The sequence below is a fragment of the Medicago sativa genome, chromosome 8 (genome assembly GCF_051527215.1).
Source record: "Medicago sativa cultivar Bolivia chromosome 8, Bolivia_mono, whole genome shotgun sequence".
In the NCBI taxonomy this organism is placed as follows: Eukaryota; Viridiplantae; Streptophyta; class Magnoliopsida; order Fabales; family Fabaceae; genus Medicago; species Medicago sativa.
This window is the reverse complement of record NC_140756.1, coordinates 43,186,480-43,193,959: the sequence shown is the minus strand read 5'-3', so window position 1 is coordinate 43,193,959 and position 7,480 is coordinate 43,186,480. Positions and strand designations below refer to the sequence as shown.

The following is a 7,480-nucleotide window of genomic DNA, read 5'->3' as shown; positions in this document are numbered from 1 at the left end:
CTATTTGTCCTCATGGAAGACCTTATTAAGAACTTCTTGTGGCTCCGCGTATCGTCTGCGCTTCACTTGTCGGTCTTCGGGACTGTCATGACCCATGCATGCAAGCTGCGATAGGTCATCGTCATCCATGATCTTGTTCAACACTTCCGAGCAACGAGGGAAGAACCGTTTCCCCAACTCCACTGCTCAAGATGACCAAAAAATCAAAATAAAATATAAGCATAAATTTGCAAAATTTAACAAATAAATGGTGACTAAAATCTAACTTATAATGAAAATTGGTCCCTATATCAATTGTTTTCGAACCGAACCAGATAGATACAAGTAAAGAAAGAAAAATAGAACGGAAACATTTTAGATTTAAATACAATGGTTGATAAGAATTACTTTGAGCCTTCGACCTTTAGGAAATTACTCAAAAAAATTAAAGGAAAGATGGGAAAAATGTATATATTACCTGCTGTAGACAATGCCTTCATCCGAATTAGATGCTCCTCTTTTATTTTAAAAGGTGCCGCATTCAAGTCCATAGTTGTCCTCTGGTAACCACCCAAATTTGGAGTAAATTCAGATGTCCCATCAATTGAAGTGATATCCATCACAACCTTTTCTTCCATGGGAAACAAAAGTTTTGCCAGTCCAACTGAAAAACAATTAATCGTCAGTTGATGAACAAGTTGTTTAAAAACAAATATCATCAAGTGACAAGTTCGTATTTCCTAAATATTAATTGATTCAAGACTCAAAGTTGACAAATGGCATGCTACTCACAAAGCTGACAAGTTGTTTAATACAATGTGTGATATGATACATGATGCATATATAATGACTAGCATAAAGTATTGATGATCTACCTAAAGATTGATATGATACAAGATTTACTTGCTCGTGATGAAACTAACATGATAGTTTGGTAAATTTTTCATGTGTGATCTGCAACTAGAGTTAATGACTTCAAATTCATTATGTTATGCTTTATCCCTCAAGTGTGTCATTCACTACCGGCTTACTATATAATTTTATGATTTATCTCTCAATTGGAGTCTATTTCCTATGTTGATATGGACACACTAATTTGTTGTAAAATATATTTCATAATTTTTAGATGCCAAATCATTTATTTACGCACCTACACAACGCGCAGGTTTACATCTAGATTTCTATAAAAAGGAGGATATTTGGAAATGCAGCAAATAATTGCTAGCATTATGATTGCCAATGGAAGAGGTTTGCCTGCAAAAGGTGTGGAATGTAATAAAGCCATCATTTTTTTAAGCAGAAAACATACCATCTTGTTAGATTGTTAGTCTTACTTGATTTGAATTTACATGTCTGTCTCATTTTGATTATTAATCTGAGATTATGATACCTTTTCCTTTACAATTTTGAGACATGTATTGTAATATTATGCCATGTTTATAGTTTTCATTCTTATTATTTTTGGTTCAAATAGCGTCCATTCTATTGTCCGGTGATATAATACAAGGTTAAATATTTCATAAAACATTTGGTGAATTGAAAAAGTGGAAGTCCCACGTTGAATAAATTACACACATTAGTAGTGTTTATATAATGGAGGTGTATTTTTAATGGGGTACATAATTACGTGAACGAAGTATGCACTAGAGAAAAAAAAATATATATTTACATATTTTATTATTTGGAAATGTTAAATTAAATAATTAATTTAATCATTATTAGAAAGTGTTTTTTTAGACCCCAAGTTTTTTTAAAATATTTTGGAATGTAATCTGTAATATTCTGGTGTACAATCTAAAATAGTTTGGTATGCAATCTAATATATTTTGGTACTTGATCTAAAATATATTTTGGTACTCAATATAATATATTTTTGTAATATATTTTGATATTGAGTTTGAAATATTTTTGTACTAGATTTAATATGTGAATTACTTGTACCTAAAGTTTCTCATGTATTAGTTGTGAATTTTTTCTATTAATAGAGAGGTCGCATAGTTCATTCCACACATCAAAAAATATTCTGAAACTTTGAATTATTTTCTTCTCTCTCCCTCATAGACTTGTATTGACGAGTCTTTCTTCTTTTCATCTTTTTTTTTTTTTGTTCCCTCATAATTAAGAGCATCTTTCTTCTCTTCATCTCTTTTTTTTGTTTCCTCAAAATTAAGAGTGTTCTTAAGGCCATAGACCCTTTCTAGATATAAAGTCCCTTTGGAATTAAGAATGGTCTCAAGAGCATAGTCCCTTCGATAATTTATGTCCCGAGTATAGTCCCTTTGATAATTTATGTCCCTTCAAAATAAGTAGTATTTTTAAGATCATAGTCCCCTTTGAGGTATATTGTCCCTTCGAAAATTAAGAATGATCTTAATAATATATTCTTTTTCAATTCTTGGAGAAGTTAGAGGTTAGAATGGTGGTAACACAATATTTGACTGGTTGAAATATCGTATTGATATTTAAAGATATTAAATGTTAGAATGGTGGTAACACATATTTGAGTGGACATATTTGAGAGGTCACAATATTATAGTAGAATGGTCATAGTACCTTAATTGATTTGTTTTATCATGGAGCCTTATCGTGAAGGCGACGTGGTTGATAGTCACGCCTTTCACAATTTTGGACAGTGCCACAAAACATAGCAACCTAGTCGTGATTCAAACCTAGTAACAACTTCGATAGATGAATATTCTTTTTCAAAATAGACATCAAAATCTAAATACAATTGCTTGGAAATCCAAAACCAACAATTTTAAGATGCGATGGTTACAAGCACAGACAAAAGCACACACATTCCAGTCATCTATGCCTCGAGTACGTGCATCTATACAAATAAAAAGCCACTTTTTTTTTTTAGGGATATAAAAAGCCACTTATTTTATATGTATTGATTTCATTTATTTTTGTTAAAAAAAGAAAAAAGTTACATTGTTTCACATGTTTGATTTCATGTATCCTATGTACTTCAAAATCCCATCGAGATTCCATAATCAGATTTCTTTTTCCCCTTGAGCTCATCATATGTGTCAAATTTTGATTCAATTGCATCAGTAATAGTGACTAGTGGAGTGTGGCTGTATTTGTGGCCTTAGAAGCTAATGTTCCACAGGCTTTCAGAGAAAGCTACTAAAGGTTTTCCGTTCAGATACATGCACTTGTGTTGGAACTTCGATACTCTATGACCTGATGGCTCCTCCTTATCACTATAAGCAGGATAAGGAGAAATTAATTAGCCAATAAATACTTACCTGCTCTCCAAATTGAGGGTTTTTGTGTCGCAAATAACGATCCAACCCATGTTTGATAAGTTGCCAGTTTTTTTCAGAGTCCACATTCTTGGATCGTAATGGAGTCAAAATACCCGGTTTCAAATTTGGATATGAAAAAAAAAATTGTTACTTTGTTAAGAACAACATCACCCACGTATTCCAACCGCTCATAAGATAAGTCATTTTCAGCACCGTAAGTGTTATGTGTGAAAGCCTCTTCCAATAAGTGCTTATTCTTAAACTCATATCCTATGATTGCTTCCACTATTCAACGGGGCAAATAAATGTTGTTGTTGATGGGTGTTGTGTCTTCTTTTTCTTGTTTAGGAGATAGTTCTTCTTTGTCATCGTGTTGTTAGTGTCTTTTTTCTCTTGCTTAGGAGATGGTTCTTCTCTATTGTATATTTTGAGTGCATGTGTTTGGATGAGAAGTGCTTCTTCTTGGTCTTTGTATGCTAATGTAACTCTCACAAACAACAACACAACTGCGCACCATGGAAGGATCTCGAGCATACAAAGAGCAAGAAGAAGCATTTCTCATCCAAACGCATGCACTCTAAATAGACAACAAAGAAGAACTATCTCCTAAGCAAGAGAAAGAAGACACCACCAACAACAACAACGATGACAAAGAAGAACTATCTCCTAAACAAGAAAAAGAACAGCACCACCATCAACAACATTTATCCGCCCCGTTGAATAGTGGAAGCAATCATAGGATATGAGTTTAAGAATAAGCACTTATTGGAAGAGGCTTTCAGACGTAGCACTTACAGTGCTGGAAATAGTTATCTTATGAGTAGTTGGAATATGTGGGTGATGCTGTTCTTAACTTGTTGATAGAAAATGAACAACTTTTTTCATATCCAAATGATTCATCAAGTACCCATCAACCAACGTTATGGTTATCCTTTTACAGACAACGTTAGAATGGCAACAAAGCACTTGAGTCCACATCTAGGGATCACAGTGGTTTCAGGACTAAGAGCGATATACACTATTATCATTGTGACAATATCTTATGACAATTTCATAACTTACTATGTAGTATTCTCACGGTGGGTCAATCCTGTATAAATATAACTCCTAATATTTATACCTATGTATATACTTCATATCTCATATCTATGACCCATGAGATGCGGTCATCAGTCTACATACATAATAGTCTCGACGCTTTATTATTATCATTTATTCATATTAAAGCTTTGACTACGGATACATTTAAGAATAGCGTTCTTAATGATAATGTAATCTCATGATTAAGTCACACTTAATATATTATTACACGAACTATCTATTCTATGGACTTTATTAACATTATACAAATATAATAAAGATTGTCATATATTATTCAACAATAAAAGTCATGATACATAAGATAATGTTTAACATAAACTATTGGCCTCTAGGGCTTACACCAACAGTAATCTCTCGATTTATCATTTTGTTTTTGTCAACAAAAAAAAAAGTTTATGTTTTGCCTATAATATCCTTGATTATTTAATATCATATTTCATATATTTCTCTCTTTGCAATAAATTAGTAAGGAATGTACATTGAACTTTGAAAGTAATAGTTAATCAGAAACAAAAACTTTCAGTAAAAGTGGTAGTTACAAAGGAATGGAGGGAGTATAAACTAATACTATAGTGCACCATTTTGATTCCAATATCATTGACTTTTCATCAATGATTTATTTTGCGATATGCTATATGGCATCAATTTATCATCCCATATTAGTTGATTTTGCGATATTTATCTCCTAATTTCTTAATATTAATTTATAACCAAATTTGTGCTTGCTGCCATTTCATTTCAAGTTTGCCATTTTTTTATTTTCAGATTGATTATTTAACCATTTTTTTTGTTTTCAGATTTATGCTCTTATGTTTTCAAGTGTGCATTTCATGGTATTTTTTTCAATAATGTTACGTTGACACCAATATAAAAGAGTGTTAGGTGTAGTGTTGAGAGTCACATGACCACGTGTCACATTTGAGTGTGGTCGTAGAAGATGTGAGTGGTCAATGTATCATTACTCTTCTAGTCTTCCTTTTCTTCTCTTTGAATTTGTGCTTAACAAAGTTAGAAATTGCACACATTGTTGTTAGCGGTTGTCGTGCGTGTCCATAACATTGAAGAGAAAATATTTGGTCCATAACATTGTAGATACCAGATGTAACTTTTTTGAAAAACATACATTTGGTATATAACTACCAGATGTGTATTTAGAAAGCCTTAAAGATATTAAGGGGGCCTAAAAAAAATGTTTGTCTAATTTTCCAACACTAACCCACAATCAAAAACATATTAATAAAACAAATATTTGGTCATGTTCCACAACTAGTAACTTCGGCCCCAGTATGACCACTTCTTTGCAGGCTTACCCGATTTAAAGCACTTGGTGCCTGTAAAACCAACAACACACAATTAAGCAACATCAGGATCAATTGTGATACAATAGAGAGTAAATGCATACAGATTTTAACTAGCAGTTGTTTAAATTCAACCACATAACACAAACATTGGAATAAGGATTATTCATACCTTCTAGGAGTTCTGGCTGATCAAAGGGACTACAGAGAATCTTTGCTGCTTCCATCTCTTTCTTTGTCCATTCTTCAACATCTAACTCTACCCTCTGAATACCAAGAAAGCACCTTTTAAATAACATTTTATTTTTAGTTTGCTAAAACACAACACAACCGTAGAATTGTTCAAATTGTTAATGATTTCTCTTGGTATTTTTTGGTGAGACACCTTATAAAAATGTAATACTCAACAAGTTATGCTGATTTGGTATTGAATATATAAATCTAATTCTAAATTTAGATTTTTATAAATAGTGCTCATTTTATTTCATCTAATTATATATAATTGTATTGCCAACCTATATTTTCAACTACCAATATTTATGTAACAGTGCATATGCATCGGTTCTTTATGAATATCTATGTACAAGTGCATGTGCCAGTTCTTCATAAATTTAGACTTCAGTATAGGGAAACATTTTGAATTATTATAGGTATGGATTTAATTGCATAAGAAAATACACAATTTCTACCTTCTCATCACACCAAGGAGCTAAGATAATCTTCCTTTGATTCAAAGCTTTTACAAACTCATCCCATGTATGTATGACTTGAATGCATTCATCTCGTTTCTGTTTTGCAACATCCAACATATTTTGTTGAACATTATTGAGCAACTTTTTTATTTCTTCAACTAAATCAGCATTAGCAATGTCAATCTTTGCACCATTATCACGTCGAACAACACAAACCTATGCAAAATTGAAAAGGTTTATTGATGTTTGCATTGAACATAAAAGATAAAAGCATAATGACATATGAAAGAATACAAGTGCAATAACATGACAACGTTAATAACCTGTTTATTTGCTCCAATTTCAATTATTAGAGGGACACCTTTCATTTCCCATTCAGAATACTTCCTTTCAAGAGAATAGTTATCTCTAGAATCTAACTCGGCACGAATTTTTTCTTCAAACAACATATTCACAATTGTTTAACAAGCATCATTGATTCCTTGACAATCAGCGTCTTTGTAAGGCACTGGAATCACAATGACTTGAATTGATGCTACTTTAGGAGGTAGCACCAATCCCTTGTCATCACCATGAACCATCACCATCACTCCAATCTGTTACAACATAAAGAAATATAAATGTTAATCATATATATACAGAGATGTATACGGTATACTTTAGAGTTTAGACATTAAAAGTTTACCGTTCGAGTAGAATAGCCCCATGAGTTCTGCCAAACCATTGTTTTCTCTCCCTTCTCATCTTCAAAGTTTACCTCAAACTTCTCAGCAAACTTTTGTCCCAAACAATGGGTAGCTGCACCTTGTATCCCACGACCAATGTTTGGAATAAAAGCCTAGAAAAATTGAACATCAAAGATTTTATAAGCCTTCAATGTACCATTCAAACAACATATCAGCGTCTACATCATAATGTTGACATATACCTCAACTACATTGGTGAAAATTGCACCGCCACAAGTATCCCCTACACTTTTCGTACCCTTTATGACAGGAACTGCCAAATACTCTTCGTATATATGCCTATATAATTCCAATATCTCGAGAGCCTGTAAAACAACAATCCAGAGTATTTTGAAAAAACAACACAACTTTAAAAATATACACTTTGTGCTCATTAATGACACATTTATGGAATACAGATATATAAATGT

At 32.4% G+C, this 7,480-nt stretch overlaps 2 pseudogenes across 1 annotated transcript in view; both read right to left on the bottom strand.

Annotated features, from left to right (window-relative positions):
* LOC146899298 (uncharacterized) lies at window positions 1-3,788 on the bottom strand (annotated as a pseudogene).
* Window positions 3,789-5,358: 1,570 nt separating this feature from the next.
* Window positions 5,359-7,480, bottom strand: part of LOC146899297 (proline--tRNA ligase, cytoplasmic-like) — a 28,838-nt pseudogene continuing 26,716 nt past the window's right edge. Inside the window, exons 8-13 of the transcript XR_015023191.1 lie at window positions 7,253-7,375; window positions 7,010-7,162; window positions 6,648-6,920; window positions 6,322-6,540; window positions 5,805-5,898; window positions 5,359-5,665 (exon numbers count right to left, since the gene is read on the bottom strand). The product of XR_015023191.1 is annotated as a proline--tRNA ligase, cytoplasmic-like (transcript). The remainder of the gene's footprint in view (window positions 5,666-5,804; window positions 5,899-6,321; window positions 6,541-6,647; window positions 6,921-7,009; window positions 7,163-7,252; window positions 7,376-7,480) is intronic.